Source organism: Vicugna pacos, chromosome 14, assembly GCF_048564905.1.
Source record: "Vicugna pacos chromosome 14, VicPac4, whole genome shotgun sequence".
NCBI lineage: Eukaryota > Metazoa > Chordata > Mammalia > Artiodactyla > Camelidae > Vicugna > Vicugna pacos.
The window spans coordinates 17,241,070-17,264,537 of record NC_133000.1 but is presented as its reverse complement, the minus strand read 5'-3'; the positions used below and the strand labels follow the sequence as shown (position 1 = coordinate 17,264,537).

General features: G+C 43.9%; 1 protein-coding gene across 2 annotated transcripts in view; it reads right to left on the bottom strand.

The window, feature by feature from the left end:
• RUBCNL (rubicon like autophagy enhancer) overlaps positions 1-2,366 on the bottom strand; it is a 32,129-nt gene extending 29,763 nt beyond the window's left edge. Inside the window, exon 1 of one of the 2 annotated variants that reach the window (XM_015243715.3) lies at positions 2,221-2,366. The gene's annotated coding sequence lies outside the window, so the exon portion shown is untranslated. Of the gene's footprint in view, positions 1-1,437; positions 1,526-2,220 lie in introns of those variants that run through there. The other variant, XM_015243716.3, reaches the window with a different exon arrangement.
• Between the last annotated feature and the right edge of the window lie 21,102 nt (positions 2,367-23,468).

The following is a 23,468-nucleotide window of genomic DNA, read 5'->3' as shown; positions in this document are numbered from 1 at the left end:
CCTTTCCATATTAGAATTATGAATCTAAATTTAGTAATAAGAGAAACTATTCAAATTTGTCCCTGCTATTATTATGTGCTCTGATTTGTGTGGGAAGATGTTCCGGAGCTCTTTACTTATCTTCCGCTAAAGACTATTCAAATTACAATGCTTATTCTTAGGTGTTAATTCTTGGCTCTGATAGAATTGTCCCCATGTCAGAAAACAAGAACTCTAACTTCAGAAAGTTGACAATATATCCAGAGTTAAATGGTCTCCTGAAGAACATGTCCAATTAAATCTAACCCCCCAGCTGCCACGACTCAGCTTTTATCAATTCTCCTAACATCTCCCTCCCCTCCCTTTCTTTGTATGTGCCCTAAAGAATGTGATGAAAAAGGAAAAATCCTGTCCCCTGATGTCACGCTGCGATGGGCAGTTTCAGGGTGACTGTGTGGTGAAGAGGAATTGCGACAAGAGGTTGAGAAACAGACTCATCTTGCCCGTCTGCATGGGTAACCAGGAAAACTTCAGCACTGCCCTGAATTTCCTGTCTTGACTCAGATACAAAGTTCTGTTGGTGGCCAGGAAGGAGGTGTGGGGAGCAATATGGTGATAGCTTAATTTGTGGAAACCGCATTTTACACTTTTCAAAACACTACCCTCCCTCTAGTTATCTTCCAAACCACCCAGTGAGGTGGGACAAGAACTAGCCTACTTCTCACACAAGCAAACTGAAGTTCAGCAAGATGTCCTGACTTGCCAAGACCTCACTGCCATTCGACCTCAGGACAGGATCTAAGAAACCCAAGTTTGCAAATGACCCTCAGTCCTTTGCGTTTTCCCTGAACATCTTCGATTCAAAGATCCTCCCAAATTCCACTGGAATATCACAGGACAGGTCTTGAATATCCCCTTTCCTTTGAGCCCTCATTTCCATTAAGGCTAAATAACCCCGCTTCTGAAGTTTCTCCACATTCTCCAAGCTGACAGCATCAATTTCACAGGATAGTGAGCCTCCCACGCGGTCATGGGCAGGCGGCGTGGGGGTGAAATGCAGCATCCGCTTTCCCAGCTGCAATCTCAGCAGGTGGATTCCACATCTGGCGCTTGGACCAAACAATGTGCTGCGGTTTCACGCTCGCTAGCGCGGTTCAGCAGCAAAACTTTGTTTGCCACCAGCTTTGGGAGTGTTGGGGAGGTGGTTCTGCGCTGGCCTTCGCCATCTGTGTGTGCGCTTCTGCGGAACCGAGAAAAGCCACCAGTCCGGAACCCAGCGCCCAGGACCGCGCAGAACGAAGGCTTTGTGCTAAGAGTCGTCCTGCATAAAAGTGCCTTGAGGTCCCTCTTCTGCGCCCCTCTGGACCCAAGATGGGTACAGGGTTGCCCCCGCCCCCAACCACCTTGCAAGTCAACTCCATAAAAATCGGCCACCCCTGCTGAGGAGCCCCCTCCTACCTTCTCCCAGGAGACTCGGCACTGCCTTGACCAACCTTGGGGTTCCCCCGCCAGTCTCCGCTCCGCGTATGCCTCTCTGGCGTCCCTCCCGCTACTCCCCGTCTAGCTGCCTCCCCCTATCCCCCCACCTCCCGCAGCTCTGGCACCCCGCCCCCAACCCCCAGCCCCGCCCCGCTCCGCTCCCCCAAGCGCTGGAAAACTAGGTCCGCTACTCGCCGGCTCTGCTCGCGGCAGCGTTGCAAGGTCACTGCGCCCCACAGCGGCCGAGATAGGGAGAGAGGAGGGGGAAGCGGCGCCCTGACGCCGCCATCCCCAACCCTCACCCCTCCAAAAAAAAGAAAAAGAAAAAGAAAATCCGGGGCTCCTGCCGCAATCCAAGAAGCTCACCAGGGAGGCGAAGCGCTGCTCCCGGCCTGCTGCTCTCAAGGAGACACCGAGGGCGCAAACGGGAAGGAACTCGGGACCCCTCCCGGTACCGCCCCCCCCCCCAGCCCCTGACCTCAGGCCCCGGGCGATGCGAGCTGGGGACCTCAGGAGCAGCTGTGCTCTCCTCCCTCCCGGTTCCCTCTGGAAATCCCTCCCTGCCCTCGCTGGGGACCCAGATGGAACCGCGCTTTCAGGGGTCGAAATGAGGTAAACACAGACCTGGCCCAACCCCAACCCCACAGCCCCAAGCAGCGGTTTTTAGCATCAGTACAGTTGCCTGAAAAGCTGATCTTCCCTAGTAATTCGAATTAAGGTCTGCACTGAAATCAGTGGGCCCAGCGGGGCCCTGCAACTTACCCGAAGGGAGAACCGAGGCTTTCTGACCTCAGCGGGCTGCTCCCCGCGGAACCCCACTCCGAGGGCGCCACTGTCAGCATTCGTCCAACCTAACCCTCACCTCGTCCTCTTGCGGCCAGGGCCTGGAATCCCATCACCGCTGTGCCGCGGAGAGCGCGCCGATCGCGCAGATCGGGGTGGAGGCTGGGGAGAAGCTGCCAACCAATACAGAAAGTTCTCACAAATTGAAACCTAAGCCCTGACAGTACAGCTGAGGGCACGCAGTCCCGCGGCCCCTAGGGAGCTTCAGCGCGCTCCAGCAGCGCCCTCACGTCTCCTGGGGGAAGAATCCCCCAGTTACCGGCCCCGGGAACGACACGCAGGGGAGCTGGTCCTGGCTTGCTCAGAAGAGGTCCTTCTGCTCTGTCAAGCCTGACCCGCATCGCACTCCCTTTGGTTCCTTGGCTTTATCCTTTATCACTTTCAGGTTGTGGAACCATGTCACAGGCATTTTGGCCTTTATATGCCCGGCGTCTCTCTGAAATACCCACCTCCTTGACCCAGCGCAGCGTGGAGGAGTTAAGGGGCGGCACCTTCGACAGATAAAGGTCTCAGTGAGCCAGCATCACGCAGCTACGTGAATACCAGCTGTCAGTATCCGCTTCGGTTGGGAGCAGCCTGTGTGGAGTCTAGACTAGCTTTGACCCGAAAGACCTCTGGACATTGGGGGTTCTGTCTTAGGAATTCAAGTCTGTTGAAGGCCAACTGGGATGGGCTTACATTAAACTAAATCAAGAAAGAAAAGGGTACGGGATGGGTGCTAAATTTTGTCAAGTCTCCGCTATATGCCAGGTACTTTTCCTATTTCCAGCAATGCTATCCACATCCCTGAGAATAACAAATAATGTGTTTCCATTTCACAGAGGAGGGATCTGTGGCTTAGAGAGGTTCAATTACTTGCCCAAGGTCACACAGCTGGGATGTAGCACAGTCAGGATGTATCTAACATGAAACCCCATGTATCTAATATGAAACCCCATGTCCAGTTTCCACCATGTCATGGACAAGACACAGAAGAATAACGAAATGAAGGGGCCAAGCCAAAGCCTTTTTCAGGAATATTTAAAAGAGGAGGGGAAGCCGAGAGAAAGAAGTTTAAAGCAAGGGCAAATGTCTTGCAAAGTAAATCAGAGATTCTGCTAATCAAAAACAAACAAACAAAAAAATCAAAAACATAAAAGACATACTGAGTAGGTGGTAGGCTGGACATAGTCCAAGGCAAGAAAAGTATTCTCATAGGGAGACGAGGAGATTTTGGACCAAGATGGTAAGGTTTGGTCAGTTTCCTCTGAAGCTGCTTTGAAATTACCTTTACCAACAGGTGAAGAGGGAAACAGGCTGGCCTGTGCACTGTTGTGTGGGGCACCCTATAAATCTGACTATTCATTCCACATCTAGTCACAGACAAAGGAGACCCACATTCTGGAAGAGCATCTCTAGAACTAAGAAACTTAAAGGACAGATTTTTTTCAAATTAGGAAAACTCACTGGAAATCTGCTCTGTCCCCCCAGGGATCTGCAAGTAGACTGTCTCAGGCACTACATGCTGAGGGATAGGCTTTCCAAGACGATCTAATCAATTGGCCAGTTCAGAGAAGGTCACAGATAATTACAAACCAAGAACCTCGCAGGAAAATCAGAGGCGAGTTCTCTTTTTCATGGGGAAGTTCATCTTCCAGGTCACAGTGGCCCCCAGGCCCTGGGACTCAAGTGCAGTGAGATTAAGTGTCAGGAACAACCCACCACTTCAGGCAGTGGGGCGAACGCCCAGCACCCGTTGGTCACACACAAAGCTCCACTGTGGCCAGGACAGCCATGTAGGAGACTCGAAGCCTGGCAGCTGCCCGCCCAAACCCAGCCAGGCTTCATAAGAAGTGATTTGTGCCAGGAGCAGAGATGCGACCCTGCTTTTGAGCTCAGCTGACAGAGCCAGCAAAGGGGAAATTAGTCTTTGTACAAAACAGGAAGGATATGAGCTGAGATGTACGGCATGAAGAGCTGTGAGGAGCCCAGTGGCATCATTGCCATGCAGGCGTCCAGGGAAGGAGGGAGCATCCTGCATGGGAGGGCAGCCAGGACCGTGCCACAGAGTAGAAGAGCCAAGGGAAGCTGCATTTGGCTTGTCTCCGTTTTTTTCCCTTCTGTCTGTCTGTCTGAAAGATAGCCACCTTTAAAAAATCCACGAAACCCCAGATTTATATGATTCCATTTCCACAAGTAAGCTAGAGTAAGCAAATTCATGGACACAGAAAATAGAATAGAGGTTACCAGGTCCTGGGGGAGGGATTGTTTCCTGGGGACAGAGTTTCTGTTTGGGATGATAAGAAAGTTCTGGAGATGGATAGCAGTAACAGTTGCATATTATTGCAAATGTACTAAATGCCACTGAATTGTATTCTTTAAAAAATGATTAAAATGGTAAGTGTTATATATATTTTACTGTAGTAAAAATATATTTTATTATAAAAATAATGTACGTTTTTAAAATCTGTTATCATGATGTGAGTAAAAGCCAAAGTGAAAGCAATTCATTAAGAAAGGACCCCTCCCCCTGGGAATTATTTTCCTAAATGTTACTAAATCTTGTTTTCTTTTGCTTTTTGTTGGGAGTGCCAGAGCCCAGCTTTTGGGTTGTTGCACTTCCCCATTTGGATGGAAGAATAGTCCTACCATTTTACTATTTGCTTCTGCTGGTGATAGGTAGCTTGGAGTATGTGGGGGTGAACTCAGAGATGCCATGCCCTGAAAGAGGCTCTTTACCTTTAAGAGATAGAGGCAGTTAAAACAAAAGGATTGCAGGTGAAAATACCATTTGCTTCAAGAAGTACCAGAGGCAACAGTCCCACAGCTTCCCACCAACCCTGATCCCCAGGCTCAGCCTTTCCGTGGAGTATCATGAAAGGGTAAGGGACACGAGCCCTTGGTCTGACAGATGATGCATAAGTCTTGTCCCCTAGTCCTCCTCTCTCTCTCTTCCTTACACAACTCCAACTTTTCTCTTGGAAGATGCTCTTAGCTGAAGTAGAACCGGAAGATGTCCCTATTCTGTGGGCTATTTTCATGATAAAAGATCTAAACAGAAAAATCTGAGTTCTGGCATGAGTGCGATGGTAAACAGTTACTGCATTAGAACTAAAAAGTCTTAAGTTGTTTGGATTCTGTCTCTTCTGCTAGATTGTGGACCCAGAGAGCATTACTCATTTCTGAATTCCTTCCCCCACAAGCCTCCTCCCCAGGACCTAGCCCTGTACTTCACATTTTAGGTGTTGCATACATTTTTTAACTGTTCACGTGGCTTGTGGGGCGTGATTTGAATGCCATCCTACAAAAAAGGAAGACAGGCAGCTAAGATTATCCCATGTTTGGGAACTGTTTGCATGTCCAAAGTTCAGTGGCTTAGTCAACATTGAAAGTGTTCTTTTCTGTGATCTCAACCCAATTTTCAGTCCCTTCTTTTACTCCTGCCTGAATTACCCTAAGATCCACAATGGTCCACCAGTTGCTCTGGAAACATTCTTCATATTTCCTACCTTTGTACGTCAAGCATCGACCACGTCTTACATTTTTCACATCTGCTTTCCAGTGCTGACGGCTCAGTGTTCCATGCCTCGCATTTCATTCATTTCTGTGGGAGCCTTCTAGCCCAGTGTAGACAATTCTCCAACTCACTTTCACATGGACTGTTCGATAAGGAAAGGCTGAAAAGCCTGTATAAAATCCTGTGTGGTTGGTATGGCTTTTTCTCCACAACTCTGTTACCAAAAGCAAAGTTACCTTCTTTTTTTTTTTGAAAATTTTTTCTAAATTAAATTGACTTGCTATCCTTACTTGAATAAGTGGCAAGAAAAATCTGTCATGTGATGGAAAGCCTTGCTCCCTCCCTAGAGTTTCTTAAGGGTCCAGACACTTATGTAACATTGAGGGAAGATTTGTTGTCTTTTTCCATCATGGTCACTGCATGAGTCTCAGTTTTGAAGTCTGTTAATTTGGGTAGTTCCATCAGTCTGGGTCAAACATGGGTACAAGGCTCCTTCACCAAGCTCTTGGGGATTCATTTACTTGGCATCCAAATCCCCTTCAGAGGGTCTGACCCTTTGTACTTCCCATCAAAAAAAAAAAAAGAAAGAAAAAGAAGAAGTCTCTTTTCCTTAGCTCCTACTTGAAAAATCTCCTTCCCATTCAGCAGGCAACTCCCGCCTTTCTGCTTATCATTCCACAAAGCCACAATTAAGCCAAATACAAACATCCTACTTAACTCTGCCCTGGGGGACTCAAAGCCCTGCCAGCCCTTTTCAGGGAGGCAAGAGAAAAGTGATCTCATTCATTCAGATTTTTCTGCAAAGCAGTAAGAACAAAACAAGTGGATTTCTCAATAAATTACTTTGCCACATTAAATTTAAAAAATCAAAAAATTCTAGTGTACCAGTACAATGAATACTGATGGATATTGGTCTCTAGTCTGAACAGAAATTACCTGTCTGTAACAGAGATGGAGCCACTCAACAGCTTCTCTCTCACAGAGTCACATCTTCAGGCATTAAAGTCATTCAGCTTGATCTGAAGTTCTGATATCATGCTCTCCAAGCTTTCTTCTATTTAAAAATCGATTTTCTGTGTCAATTTGCCTACAGGGAAAGGAGGTGCTGACCAGCCAACATGGGCATTCCCACCTGTTCCACTTCCCCAAAGTGATATTTTTTTGTAGGAAAGAGTAATAAATGATCATTCTTGCTTATATATGACTCTCCAGTGGGTTTGGGCAGATTAAATCAGATCCTGTGATGGGAAGAATAATGACCCCCCAAAGATGTCCACATCCTAATCCCCAGACCCTGCAGTCAGGTTGCACAGCAAGCAGGGGATTCAGGTTGCAGAGAGAAATAAGGTTGCTGATTAACTGACCTGGATGAGCCACATGCGCCCAGTGTAATCACAAGGGTCCTTGTAAAAGAGGGAGGTGGAGTGTCAAAGTGATGCCATGTGACAGAGGTTCAGCCAGCCATCACTGGCTTTGAAGATGAAAGGAGGCCAAGAGCCAAAGAATTGCAGGCAAGATCTGAAGCTGGAAGAGACAAGGAAATAGATTCTTCCCTAGAGCCACCAGAAGGAATGCAGCCCAGCTGACACCTTGATTTTAGCCCGGTGAGACCCAATTTAGGCTTCTGACCTCCAAAATTGCAATAATAAATTTGTACTGTTTTAAGCCACTAAGTTCTTTGTATGCGAGGCAGCAATAGGAAACTGCTCCAGATATGTGACAGGCAACTATTACTATTATAGTGATAGGAAACTAGCGCAGACCCCAGGAGACTGATTTAGGTTGCACTGATGAATTGCACTTCCTGGAGCTGCAATACAGTGACCCAGCCGAATGGGTTCCTGGACTCCTCTGAACAGATCTCGATTTTTTTTCCTCTCTTTAATCAACAAAGTGCTCTGAACATAATAGAGGCTCTTAAAAATATCTGCTGAATAAATAAGTTTTGGCAAAATATAGAGACTGAGCCATAACTGTATTTTTGATAGTCTGAAAAATTTAAGGCTTAACTGTCTCTCTAGTTGTGAATGAATGCCTCTACTATCAAGATATTGGTAGTTAAATTATATGGACTTGAAATAGCTGAGAATTTGTAAAAACTGATTTTTACAGCTCTCTTTTCTACTGTTGTGGAAAAATGGGGATTCAATTAAAAAACCAATGCCTAGTCTTAGTATCCAGTAGTAACTTTCCTCCTCCAGGAGGAAGCTTCCTTTCTATTCTGGGGCGTATGCAAGCTCCCTAGGCCAGCTGGTGGAAGAGCTTGTGACATTCTTGTCAACACAGCTGAGAGGGATCTCATGTCCAACACTAAACACTGGGCCAATCTGAAGACAGACAGACAAGTAGAGCAATATCAGTGAATCATGACAACGTGTGGTCAGCTAAGAAGGGCTCCCAAGAGTCCTGTTGGCATTCTCTGGTGTTGGAGCTGCTGTCAGAGAGTCTAACCAAGAGTAAATAAAAAGGTCTCTTGGAAAATGGTGTCAGTTGAAAGTTGCTGACTCAGGAATCCTCCTGGGAAGAGACTGGCTTCTCAAATTGAGCTGTGCGCAGAGCTGATGCACTGACCTGGCCACGTTCACACTCACCAGGCTCCTCTGGACCAGGAGATCTCTCTTCTATGTTCATTGCTCCCACCTAGTGCTGCATACTTCTTTGGCTTTAGAACATTCCCATTTCAGTTAATAGGAATATATGCAACACATAGAGCAAGAATGCCCGGATGGTTCTCACGGCTGCTCTAAGTTGAGTTGGGCTGCAATGCAAATCAGAAGAGTGAGGAGAGGAGGCTGGAGACTGGAATGAGTTAGAACCCTCTCCTGATGGCAGTGGCAGCTACTAAAGGGTTCTGAATAGGGGGGCTGATTTTTGCTTTTTTCTTCCTTGGTGATCGAATATTTCTTAAGTTCTCAAACTTTCATGTGCGTAGGAATCACCTTGAATCTTCAAAAAATGCAGACTTGTAGCCAATAGTTATCAGGTGGGGCCCCAGATGTTGCAACAAGCTCCTGGGTGACACCAGGGCTGCTGAGCTGTGGACCACACTTTTGGTTGCAAACGCCTGAACAGAATCACTTGTCAGCATCTAACATTGATTTTTTTCAGCGCCTGCAAGAAGGCAAGGGAGCAGCTGGAGGGCACACACAAAGCTCTGTTCCAGCCTCAAAATAGCTGTGTGTTTTCCTGGGGTGACCTAACTGCCCGGGCAGAGAACATTGTGGCAACATCCTTACTCATTCATTCTGAGCGCTTCCTTTGTTCTGGACCATTACTTAGATTCTCTGCACTTTCAGCTCAGAACTCTCTGTCTTGTCTTGCTCTCCATGTGCTTAGTTACAAAATAGGCATTGAAATTCCTCTTTCCCACTGTCTTTAGCAGGATAGATTTCTCCAATTCTTGAGGTTGACATCAAGCCAAGAACATCACATTCTTCACAAACAACCACCATGCCGTGGTTTGGATAATTTAGCAATGTGAAGGAAGGTTGCAGATAAATAAATTAGGTTCCTTTAAATTGATATTGCAGGGAGAGACACAGAGCCCTTTAACTTCCATTTTGTCAATATAGCATATGTGTGTGTGTATATATGTATATATATGTGTGTACACATATATACACCATTATATAGTATAAATGAAATGATAAGTATAAAGTACTTAGCACAGTGTCTAGCACACAGGAAACATCCAATATATAGTAGCTGTTACCATCAAGGTATATACTTTATAGACAGGTCGTGAGAGTAAGTAAAGTAACACACATAAAGCACTTAAAATAGCGCATGGTAGATGCCAGTCAAACCATAATGATCATGTGCTGATAATGATGATGATAAGAAGGAAGAGGGGATGATGATGAGTTTCTGTTCCCTCTTCTGTCAATAGAATGACCTTCCTATGATAAGACTTCGGGAGAGTTGAGGAGGTAAGGTAATTTGCTTAAGCACATTTCAACAACTAACAATAGTTACAATGCAATCACCACCCTTCCTCGGTATTTCTTGAGCACCGTCAAAGGTGATCTCACTCATAAATGTCCACCCCACTTCATTGCATTCCTTCTCCTCCAATTCATGTACGCCCAGAATCTGCTCTCAAGCATCCCTCTTTCTCTCCAAATGCCACCTAAACTCTCTCTCGACATACAGCCCAAACAACTTTTGGCTCCTCTCTTTTATTATATAAGCTTTTTAAGACCCTTTCCAAACAAGCAAGATTCTTTATATGTTACAAGTGACAAGGTGGGAGAAATTAAACAGGCAAATACAGGATTTGCTTCATTGGGTGCTTATAGGGAGAAAAGACCTCAACACTTACATGTTGGTAATTTTTTTGTCCATCAGACATTATTGTATGCAATACACCTTTTCACCTCCCAGGAACTTTCCTTAAAATTTTATAATTTAGTTACTATATTAAACTGTATTAAACTTATGTCTTCTTTTCCTTCCGACCTCAGAAAAGCAGTATAACTTCTTAGTTTATGCTAAAGGCTTTCACTGACTAGCAGATCAAGGGAACAAAAGAGACTCTAAACACAGACTCATAGACATATGACCACCTGATTAACAACAAAGGTGCTACTGTAGTTCAGTGTGGAGGGGTGGGGGTGGGGGAGAATGGTCCTTTCAGATAAAAGGCGACTGGGTTGTTTGATACCACGTGGAAAAAACTGAACATTGACCTCTTACCTCACACAATACACAAAAATTAATTTGAGATGGCTCACAGACCTTAATGGGAAAGGTAGATTAAGGCTTCTTTAAAAAAAATATCCAGGAGAATGGATGCCTTCATGATTTGAAGGGGAACACAGATTACATAATCAGGACACAAGAGGCACTAATCATACAAGATAGGATTGGTATTTGCAATGATATATTCAATAATACCTACAATTTAGCTGGTTTTTGTGTTAGCGGTAGTTGGTACTTAGTAGAGATTCACAGTGGATTGTGAATGGCTACACAGATGGACCCAAAGCCTTACATTTCAGACTGATTTTGTAGCTGTGTTACAGTTGCAAAATACCAGACCCTTCCTCAACTCATGATTTACGAGAGAGAACAAAAAAGAGGAATCAGTTGTGCTTCTAGAATCCCCCTAAAAAGACTGTAAGATAGAAAGCTGGCCCTCGGTGCAGAGCGCTCTTGATGAAGGTGTCAGCATAATTTGAGTCATGGGACCCTCCTAGCTGCTGGAGCAATGATCTTATTTTTCTAGAATGTTTATCAGCAGGCAGCTCGCCATCAGACTTAAGGATGAACTTACTGACATTAAAGATTGGTAGTTCCAGGGAAGTGTTGAAATAAAATGCAAGATCATCATTTGGATTGCTTTATGAGAAAAAGAGGATAATAAGATAGATAATTTCTGGAAGCCCTGTGACATCATGATTCTTCATTACTGTAACTGCCTTTTTCCAGGCTAAAAGTTATGCAACACATTTGACTCACTGACTTCCTTTCCCATCTTATCCATTTTAGTTCTTCCACAAATCCTCATCTTCCTCTTACTGTTTTTGTTTCCCTCCTTAAATCTTTTCAAAGTTAAAAATCAGAACAAACTGAAATAGGATGGATATATAAAGCCTTCCTCAGCCAGCAGCCTTCCTCTTAGCTCAGTTTCCAAAATGCTGAGCTGGGCATTTAGCACCGGGTCTCGGAGACAGACATCTGGAAGTTCCCATCCTCTTTGCCACTTACGTACGTTAAGCAAGATACTTGTCTCTGAGCCTTACTTCCTTCTTTGCAAAATGGACATAATACTAATACCATGTGGCACATAGCCTTAGACATCCAGATCTTGGCAGCAGTCTGGCATGGGGAAGATAACTATCCCTGTGATGATCAGGGCTCTATTGTGCACCAGAGCCACGTTCTATTTTTGCCCTACACTCATAGTCCTTAAGACTCAACCCCCAAATGCTTCATGTTCAATCAGACTCTCCTTAACTCCCAGCATCTAAGCTTCCCAGTGTCCCAAATTCTAATGTACATCACGTTATTATGGAAACTAGGAAAAAAAATGGGCACCCTTAAGAGACCAAGATGCAAGTTGGAAGCCATGGAATCCTCTTTATCTCAGCCTTTCACTGATTATCACGAATGGAAAAGCAACTTGCCAAAATGTGTCTGTCTGGTGTTGGTTGGTGTTTCTCAGAGACAGGCTAAGGACTAATGGGGACTCATTTTTGTTCTCCATCAAGGACACAAAGCAATAGATTGCATAAGTGATGTACGTTTATTTGACCTTGGGCATGACATTTAAGGTCTCTAAGCCTCCATTTGCTTATCTGTAAAGTGTGCAGATTGAGAGTATCTACTTTAATATGGTGATTGTGGAGCTTAAAGGAGAGAATATGAATATTTATTACATCCTATCGTAGAATAAACACCCCAAACATTGCCATTGCTTATTCATAACGTTGATAATTTCATTATAACTTAATTTCCCTATCTGTAAAAGAGGAAAATAATATCTATTATATAGGTTTTCATGAAGATTAGATGAGAAATTTTTAAATGTGTGGTACAGTTTCTGCTACATTGTAAGAACTTAATAAATGTTAGCTTAACTTCTGTTAGTTGTTCGCTTTACTAGCCAAACACCCACATGCATGCACACACACACACACACATGCACACACATTTCCCCTGATCAGCATTGATACTATTGATTAAGGAGGAAAATGCATACGTTGTTTCATGAACCTGCCCAGTGCATGAGGTCTTTGGAAAGGCTCAGGTCCAGTCCTAGAGATTTGTTCCATCAAACTTATTGGATAGATAAAAATAAGTATTTTTTTTTAACTTTTTTTTATTGAGTTATAGTCATTTTACAATGTTGTGCCAAATTCCAGTGTAGAGCACAATTTTTCAGTTATACATGAACATACATACATTCATTGTCACATTCTCTTTCTCTGTGAGCCACCACAAGATCCTATATATATTTCCCTGTGCTACACAGTACAATCTTGCTTATCTATTCTACATTTTGAAATCCCAGTCCCTTCCCACCCCCTGTCCCCCTGGCAAACACAAGTTTGTATTCTATGAGTCTATTTCTGTTTTGTATTTTTTTTTTTTTAGATTCTGCATATAAGCAGTCTCATATGGTATTTTTCTTTCTCTTTCTAGCTTACTTCATTTAGAACGACAGTCTCCAGGAGCATCCATGTTGCTGCAAATGGCGTTATGTTGTCGGTTTTTATGGCTGAATAGTATTCCATAGTGTAAATGTACCACCACTTCTTTATCCAGTCATCTGTTGATGAACATTTAGGCTGTTTCCATGTCTTGGCTATTGTAAATAGTGCTGCAGTGAACATTGGAATGCAGGTGTCTTTTTGAAGTAGGGTTCCTTCTGGATATATGCCCAGGAGCAGGATTCCTGGGTCACATGGTAAGTCTATTCCTAGTCTTTTGAGGAATCTCCATACTGTTTTCCACAGTGGCTGCACCAAACTGCATTCCCACCAGCAGTGGAGGAGGGTTCCCTTTTCCCCACAGCCTCTCCAGCATTTATCATTTGTGGACTTTTGAATGATGGCCATTCTGACTGGTGTGAGGTGGTACCTCATCATAGTTTTGATTTGCATTTCTCTGATGAGTGTTCTTTTTAATGTATTCTTTTCCCTGAATAAAATTATACTTGGGGAAAGAAAGGGTGGTTTCTGTTTATCCTGTGTCCTTTGGGCTTTTTCCCCGCCTAGTCCAAATGAAAATCATAAACCACACAATCTGTTTGAAACACAGAAATCCTCCTGCAGTGTTGTTCTTTCTCCTCGAGTCACTGTCATCAAAAGCCAGCCACTTCCCATCTAACTTCTCATAAAGCCCAGTTGGCCTGCTCTTTGTCTCCATCCATCAGACCTCAGGTCATTTCCCTCTCAGTGAATTAACATGCTTTTTGGCAGACTTGTATGTTTAGATTTATGAGTAACTTGGTAATGTGGTAATGGGTCCCAATAAATGTCTTTTTTAAAACAAAGAAGCACTTGTTTAAGCAGCTAAATATAGGAATTACTCAACACATTTCCCTCTCCCCAGACTTTTAGGAAAGGAACTGTGCATTATGTCAGTGGCACAAAGCAATGGTATATAAGCAATGTGTTTATTTGATCTCGGGCAAGATATTTAAGGTCTCTAAGCTTCAGTTTGTTCATCTGTACAGTGTACGTGATAAGAGTATCTGCTTTCACAGGATGATTGTGAAAATCAAAATAGATAATATGAATATTTTTGCTTTAGACAAAAGATTTTCTGATAAAGGTGTCTACATCATAGGAAAGTCCTCCTATGTCCCACCTGGTTACCATGCACTTATCCAAGTGGTCACCACTTTCGGTGCTCTGCGTTCCTCTGTGCAGATCTGGGTAGAGCTGAAGTAGAGCACAGGGTCACCAGGTCCCTGTGGTTCCTCGTCTCCACCCACACCGTGAATGCGAGTCAGAGCCCCGATCAGGACTGAGATTTTCAGATCTCCCAGGAGGAATCCCCTCAATGCCAGCACGTGGCTGTTCACCAGTTACAGAGGGTGTTCAGCCGAGTTATAAGCCTTGGGTTATTCTTGGGCATCAGTTACCCCCAGCAATGATGATGCCATTGACCCACTAAAGGAAAGGACTTCAAGCTGCTTCTCCAGCAGTTATCCATGGCTTTTATTCTAGAGACAGCTCTGCAGATGTGGGGTAGCCAAGAAAGCAAAGTGAATAGTTTGCAAAACGATCAAATTTATCTTCCTGGCCTTTATCAACATCTACTCCAATCACCTTTGCAAGGATTGCAGAAAATAGATTATATGCTTTGGGAGTTACAATTCTTTAACATGTTCAAAATGTGGATTTTTTTTTTCTGATTTTAAATAAAACATAACCATTGTAGGATAATTGGAATGCAAACATATTGTAGACGTCTAAATCATACGTAATCCTACAATTTATAGACAATCGTTCTTAATATTTTGGCATATTCCTTTTGTCTTTTTGCACATATATGTATATATGTTATACTGTGTATATATGTATACACACATTACAAAATAGGAAATTATTTTGTATACAGTGTTACCTAGTTTTTAAAAATAACATTATAGCATCAGTATTTCTACAATTCATGAAGTATCTTTCGAAAAACCTGATTTTGAGTGACTGTGTAATGGTCCATCACGTGACTGACCCACGATTTATTTAACCAAAACTCATAGCTTCAGATGACAAAGTTATCATTCCACTGCAGGGCTCCGTCTTACAGAAAGAAGCGCATCTCGGGTACCACCTAATATATATTCTCTTCCTGAGGATACACCTCGTTCTTTTCCTGCAAAGGGTGACCAAGCTCTATTCCTATAGAGACCAAAGGATACCTTAATGGCTTAAACACCTGAAGTGGCAGATATGCAAGAAATGACAGCAACAGGAACTTTGACTTCGCCTTGAAGGTGGTCACACCATGACTGATACATTTGCCTATAGAGATAAACACTTGGTAAGTTTTTACCTTGATTTCCAGATTTAGTTCTTCATTTACATACTCCCAGAGAATCCTAAAGAAGTAAAAGCTCTGTTAATGAATGAATGATTTGTTCATTCGATAAACTTAACTCCTGCCTCATGTTGCTATTCGCCTTGGCCATGCTGCGTTGTAGACAAATGAATTTTCATGTGAGAGGAGATCTGTATCTACAGTTGCATAAGAGGGATATTCAAACTAAGTTAAAAGTATTTTTTAGATTCCACATATAAGTAGTATCACAAAGTATTTGTCTTTCTCTGATTTATTTCACTTAGCAGAATGCCCTCCAAGTCCATCCATGTTGCTGCAAATAGCAAAATCTCATTCTTTTTTTGGCTGAGTAGTGCCCCAGTGTGTGTACACGTGTACACACACACATATATATGCAGCACATCTCCTTAAACTAGTGGGTACCAGTGGGGAGAGTGGGGAGGGGCAGTTCTGGGGTGGGGGGAGCGGGAGGTACTAACTACTGGGTTGAGACAGGCTCAAAGACGTATTGCACAACACAGGAATATAGCCAATATTTTGCAACAACAATTACCCTCTGGCCCCTGCCAGCCCCTCATGCCTGCCACCCCCAACTGTGCAGTCGAGCTGCCCCTTGGGGATGGTTTATGAGGAAAATGCTGCTCACTGCTAGTCTCATTTTAATAATAGTCTCTTGTTACTAGAGCAGTTGACGATGAGAATAATTGACTATGAAACACTAATAACTGCAAACATCTCAGTACCCTTATCCACAGCACTCAAAGGAAGCCATGTACCAGGTGGTACCACATTCTGGGGGGGGGGCTGTATATGGACTAGATTCTAGCGAAGGCAAATGGAAAGGGAATGGAACTCTGGGCGAGAGGTGAGGAGGTAGGAGGGGACAAGGAAGGACATTAAGCACTTTGTGCTGGATTTTTGTTTTCAATCTGCTGGCGGCCATGGAGAGGACAGACCTCCCACACCCACTTGCGTATCTTCCTGGGTCACACAGGTAAAAGCAGCTCAGAAATTGAACTCCCAGCGCTGACTCGTCAAAGATTTTTACACAAAATTCTGCTGGATACAGTTTCCAGAAGGCATGGGACCCGGTCTCTGTGGCTGCCCCAGACAGCTTTCAGCTGCTTTTTGCAGTCACCCCCACCTCCCTCAGCCTGGGGCCATGCCAACAGCCTTCTCTCTCGGGAGAAGAGGTCTTGACACAATGTTTGGCCGAGCACCAAGAGGACGTCATAAACTTCATGGTCCGTTTCCTGCTTTTTCCTATATTTGATATCCCTCGTGTGGTTATGTGAAAGTTAATCTCATCCATTCCCTCTTCCTCTCTCTTATTGGTAAGAGACTGTTTGGCTGTGTAAGGGGCAGAAACACAGAGGCCCCTGGGGTGCGCAGGTGTCTGGGCTTCAGGTACCTAGTCCGGAAAGTACAAGAGAGTATTGTGTTAAAAGACTGCGTAGATCCAGCCCGTCTTCAGACCTCAGCAGCTGGGAGCCTGGGTGAGAAACAGAACCTGCCGATGCAGCCTCTGTAACTGCTGCACGGCGGGCCCCGCTACCCCGGCGCAGAGTGTGATGAGCTCAGAGCCCAGGACAGATCACACAACCGTTTCTCAGAACCACAGTGGAAGCTTCTGACTCAACTGCCAACAGAAGAGGTTTTTCTTTTTTCTTTTTTTTTTTTTTTCATGCTTTGCCTCAGAATGATCACGCTCAGAATTGAAGCCAGTCCTGGGTGACACCGCTGCAACGGAAAGCCAAGTCTGGAACAATGACAAGAGGCCTGACTTTCACGACTCACGGTCACCCAGAGAATACATTCAGCCCTATTTGCAAAACTGTGTGATGCAAATACAATTGCATGAACGGGCTTACCAAAAGATTGGATGTGAATCAGAAAACTCACATCACTATTTTGAAAAAATTGTTATATTCTGGAATTCTCAATATTCTTTAAGTGATATGAATATACTCTAGAACTGGGGTGCTTTAAAATGTGTTCGTGGGTTTTCTCTGAAAGCCCCAAATGAAAGCTTCTCTCTATAAGAGATTAGCAATTAGTTTGTTTTTGTCCAAGATTGTTTCACTCTTCAATATCTTTTCCTACCTCAGGACAATGGCCTCAAGAAGTCTCCTTTGTCTAGAGACTAAGAGCTTGTATATTTACATACTAGGTTCCATGCAGGTCGTTGAGAATTTTCACCTGTATTGCAAATGTTCAGATGTAAAGAAAGCATGTTCTGTTCTGTGTTTGGTGGAGGGCATGTATAGTCAGCAACTAGAATGGAGTTAGAGACTGTGCAGCAGAACTGGGTTTACTACCAAGCCATCTGGAAAACATAGCAATAAACCCTGCCTGGAAAATGCAAGTCACATGCCAAGGAAGCCTGGACTGAGAAAAGGGTAAATAGTGATTCTTGCAAGATCCTATTAGGACAGGCAGAATGGCCAAAAAAGGAGAGTATGTTTTAAGAACAACTTTTTAATATAAAAAAAATCACCATCAAAGTAGTAGCCATAAAAAATGCATGTTTTGTTTCCATTTGTATAAAATTCAAAGTAGACAAAACTCAACTTTATTTTTTAGGGATACATGGATACGCGGTACAGCTACAAAGGAAAATGAAGAAATAAACACAAAAGTCAGCGTGGTGGTTCGTTCCCACCAGGACGTGGGGTGGAGAAAGGGTAGAAGCGTAAGGGGGATGCTTGATTGCTGGTCATGGTTTATTTTTTAACCTAGGTGGTAGCTGTATATGTATTTGCTATATAATTATTACTAAATGATACATATGTTTTATGCATTTTTTCCTGAGTACATGTTTTATTCCACAATTTTTAAAAAGAGTATGAAAAAATGGCTACTTTAATCATCTGCAGGAAGATAAACACTCTCCCAGGGACGAGACTCCGGCACCACTGACTGATCAGTGACTGACATGCTCTGGGTTGACCCAGAGTGAAGTCCTCACTTGGAGATCTCTAAACAGAAAGCACTTCACGTTTAGGATTAGAGGCTGAGAGTGACACTGACCTTGACTCTGTCTTCTCCGAGGCTGTCCTGGGACCACAGGCAGCAAGGACAAGAGCTGGAATAAGGAGGGTTGGCCGAAAGGTCGGGGAGCAAGATAAGGGAGGGAGGAGACACAGAGCAGCCAGGGAGACCAGAGGTCACAGTGGGAGCTGAAGGTCAAGCAGGCAGAGCTGCTGGTGGTCAGAACAAGGTGACGCAGGCGAGCCGAGGTCTGGACATTTACGAATGGTGGCAAGTTTTCAGAATGGAAACTTAGTGCTCAGGAGATGTGATGCTTAGTCTCCTGGCATGGGCCCAACTGACCTGGGGAGGGAAAGAGAGGTGGGAACTCAAAATTACACACACCTGCTGTGATGGCAGCTGCACTTGGGGTCCCAGATGCAGGCCTTGTAAGAAGCACTATTACCATAGCCTAGACATGGAAGCAACCTAAATGTCCATCCACAGATGACTGGATAAAGAAATTGTGAGATACACACACACACACACACAGTGGAATATTACTCAGCCATAAAAAGAATAAAATAATGCCATTTGCAGCAACATGGATGGACCTAGAGATTATCATACTAAGTGAAGTCAGTCAAAGACAACTATTGTATGATATCACTGATTTGTGGAATCTAAAAAATGGCACAAAGGAACCTATTTACAAAACAAACAGATTCACAGATAAAGAAAACAAAGTTACGGTTACTGAGGGGAAAGGGGGGAAGGGACAAATTAGCAGTCTTGAATTTACAGATATAAACTACTATATATAAAACAGATAAACAATAAGGTCCTACTGTGTAGCACAGGGAACTATATTCAATATCCTGCAATGATAAAGAATATGAAAAAAATATATATATATAACTGAACCACGACATTGTACACCAGAAACTAACACAATATTGTAAATCAACTATACTTCAATTTAAACAAAACAAAACAAAACAAAAAAAACCTCAAAACACATAAAATTGATCCTGAATTCATTTTTGAAAAAACAGAAAGAAATGAGAGAGTGTCAGGCAGCGTAGCCTAAGGGTTTATTTAAATTCTTATTAAGAGCCTACTTTGGCCAGATGCTATCCTGGGAATTGGAAATCTAGTGTAAACAAAATAGTCCTTGCTTTCTTGGAAATTATGTTCCAAGAGGTAGTAAAGAAGCAAGAGAGACATGATACATAAGTAATTCTACCACTGAACAGGTCATTCCACATCGTACTGTCAGGAAATAAGCTAGGATGACAGAGAATGGCTTGGGGGGTTGGGGGCTACTCAAGACCATTCGGAGATCCTCTCCTGAAGCAAGACCAAGTAGGAAGAGCACCAGGTGAGACGTTACCTGCATCCTAGAGGAGTCGTCAAGGGCAGAACAAAGGCAGAGGTGAGGCCTGTGACTGAGGTCCAGCTGTAGGACACGGCTCAGTGCCAGGACTCTGGGAACCTGGGAAAACTGGACCGATCAGGACAGCCAGGTCCTTAATGGACTGAGGTACGTGACCCATCATCAAAGCAGGGGCCCTGTCTTGGCAAAGCCCAACAGAGAACACAACTCCAGGGGGGCCAACTGGAGCTTGATCCTAGGAGTGTGTCAGAAGTCAGAGCCAGACCACACAGCCAGAAAATTCTCCATTGAAGACTCACAAATCCATTTCCTGAGCCAATTGCCGTTTCCCCAAGGAAACCTCTGATCTCTGATTTGGAGCGTTCACTGTGATGCACGACATACCCCTTGCAGCACATCAAAGCACAGCAAAGCTGGGGAATGCTACTGGATTCTCCTTTCTTAGCTTAGGATGGCCGGTGGATTCCAATTGTCCGGAGGTTAGAGTACACAGGGACAGATAAAGCTGGGAAGAGCCAGGAACCTCTAGAGACGTCCAGAACACGTTTTATTTGTCAGTAGCCTACTTAGAGTCTCCTGATAAAACAAGATCTTCTTAGAACACTGATTTTGAAAAACCATGGAATCATGCAGGGTAGGGCTGGTGAGCTCTTAGAGCCCGTCTACCTCCTGGCCTACTGTTTTGCATATTCAAAATGGGCCCTTAGCTGTTCAAGTACGCATCCTGGGTCGGGTACGGGTTGAGGGGGTGGGGTTGCTCTTAGCCCAACACAGCAGCCAGTTCTGGTCCTTAGACATCAAAAGCTAGGAAGGGGGCACAGGGAAGATTCCAGGTGGAAGGCCAGGAGTGCTCTGTGAAAGGCTGGGAGAAATTCCTTCCCGTTCCTCCAAGCAGGCCCCTATGATTTCTTCTTCCTCTGAGGGTTGACTCAACTTGTCACATCCCTGACAAGATCCCTGCTAAAGCAGGTGGCTCAATTATCTTCCTGGCCCACCTCACAGTTTCGTTGAGAGGTCGACTGAGGAAAGCTCTAGGTAATGGAAATGTCAAGGATCATCATTACTATAATTTTAAAATAAAACCACTCTATAACCTATTGTAGGCCCACCAGTCCAATGGCTCAATGGGAAAAATAAGCTTCTTACGTCTAAAAAGAGGGGGAATAGTGTTGTGGTAGGTGTTTAACAAACTACCCTCTAGGGAAAAAAACCCTCATCTGCAGCGCTTACCAACTCTGTGGTGCCGGGACCACCACCGCGGCTGACATCAGACACCAGCGGGATGCTGCCGAACACAGAACTGGGAAGAGATGAGCTCCATGGTGCAAGCTGCCCCTGCACACTGTTGGCTGAGCTAAGAACTGGGGGTTTAGAGGTAAGCAGAACATGGTTTATGCCCTCATAGATTAATGCGTGGACTGGTTAAGGAGATAGACAATCAAGTAAAGAACCATGAAGTAGTAATGATGATGTCCTAATAGAATCTTCCGCTGACAGCAGGTGTACGTGTTTGTTCCCCCAATGGGATCTGTGTTCCAACAGGAAACAAAATCTGAGGCTAAGGACGAAGCTTTGACAGTGGAATTCAGGCATCAGCTACATGTCAAGGGTGGTCCTGGGAAATTCCACCTCTACTAGATAACTGCCTACTTCTTTATGAAGATTAGCCCTAAGTACAATAAGACTGTAACAGATTATGTTCAGCCATCTCAGCTAGGTTACTGACAGGTATCAGAGGAGCTGAATCAGAGGAAGAGTAACGAAAGCTCAGGTATCCATGGGCAAGAAGACCTACATCCCATCTTCTTAACGCTTGTTGATTTCTGCTGCTACCTGTCCATATACTGGCTGGAGAAGGAGCAGTAAGTTTGGGGAGGGGCAGGAAAGGAATTGGAGAAGCTTAATAACCAAGGAGAAGAAGATTAACCTCTCCAGTCCTCCTGGTCTTTTGAAGTCCGTGACAGGTATTCGCATCACACTCTCCTGGGCAATGCCATTATCTGTGAAGGTTCAAAACTCAGTTACACCTTCAGGCATTTCAGCATCACGTGGTTCTTCTCCTTCATCTGCTCCTTCTGGGCTTTTCCTCCATCTCTCTGACTGTATCCTTTCTCTCTCTTCCTCTTCTGGCTCCTTATATGTATGGCTTCTTCATGGTTCAGGCTTTTCCTGCTTCTTTTTTCTTTCCCTACTTTCTCATTTGATATTGACATCTGCTCCCTCAATCTTCCTTTATGCAGATTACTTCCCTATTTGCTTATCAACACCTTCCCATTCTCCCAAGCACCAGCCTCTGATTTCCATCACCAGGTGTACAACCATCCTCTAGATACCTCTGGAGCATCGAGTCAAATGGCATGTCTGGAGTCATCTTCCTGCTTTCTCTTCAGACCAGTTCCTCCTCTGGAAGTCTGCATCTCTCAGAATGACACTTCCGTTCTTCCGGTCACCAGCACTTGAACTCTCAAATCAAACAACCCAATTAAAAAAATGGGCAGATGATCTAAATAGACTTTTCTCCAAAGACACACAGATGACCAACAGGCACTTGAAAAGATTCTCAGCATCACTAATTATTAGCCAATGCAAACCAAAACTATAATGAGGTATCACCTCACACTAGTCAGGATGGCCATCATCAAAAAGTCTACAGATAACAAATGCTGGAGAGGGTGTGGAGAAAAGGGACCCTCCGACACTGTTGGTGAGAATGTAAACTGATGCAGCCACTATGGAAAACAGTATGGAGGTTCCTTAAAAAACTAAAAATAGACTTACCATATGATCCAGCAATCCCACTCCTGGGTAAATATCCAGAAAAGATGAAAACTCTAATTTGAAAAGATATATGCTCCACAATGTTCATAGAAGCACTATATATAATAGCCAAGACATGGAAGCAACCTAAATGTCCATCAACAGACGAATGCATAAGGGAGATGTCATGTGTACACACACACACACACACACACACACACGCACACACACACTGGAATATTACTCAGCCATTAAAAAGAAATAATGCCATTTGCAGCAACTAGAGATTATCATGTTAAGTGAAGTAAGTCAGGCAGAGAAAAACAAATACCACATATCACTTATATGTGGAATCTAAAATGTGATACAAACAAATATATTTATAAAACAGAAACAAGCTCACTGATGTAGAAAACAAACTAATAGTTATCAAAAGGGAAGCAGCAGGGAGGGATAAATTAGGAGTCCAGGATTTGCAGATACTAACTACTATATATAAAAGAGATAAACAGCAAGGTCCTACTGTATAGCACAGGAAATTCTATTCAATATTCTGTAAGAAACCATAATGGGGAAGAATTTTTTTCAAAGATATATGTTTTTGGCCAAAAGGGAGGGCATACAATTTAAATAGTAGGGAAAACCACACTCACGTTTGGCTTGAGGAGAAAGCAGAGCTGGAATTAATCCGCTGTGCCCCTCGGTGGGTCTCCGGTGCTGCAGGCCTTCCTTAGAGTGAGCCTCTTAAACTAAGTGTGAGTCTCGTGTTTGAAGACATGGATCTTGCAATCAACATGATCTCTAAATACAAGTGATTACTGCATTCGGTGTTTAACTGAAGAAGCAGCCATCATTTCTATGAACTTGGGACAGCACTGGATTATAGAGGCACCTCCCTAAGAGATTTTCAGGAGTAATTGTTGACTTCCCTTCCTTGCCTCCTTATTCATCAGCTCCCCCAAAAGATGCAAGTCTGTTGTACCTGTTCTATGTCACAGGACAACTTTGTAAATACTAACTTGTTGGTTTTAGCCT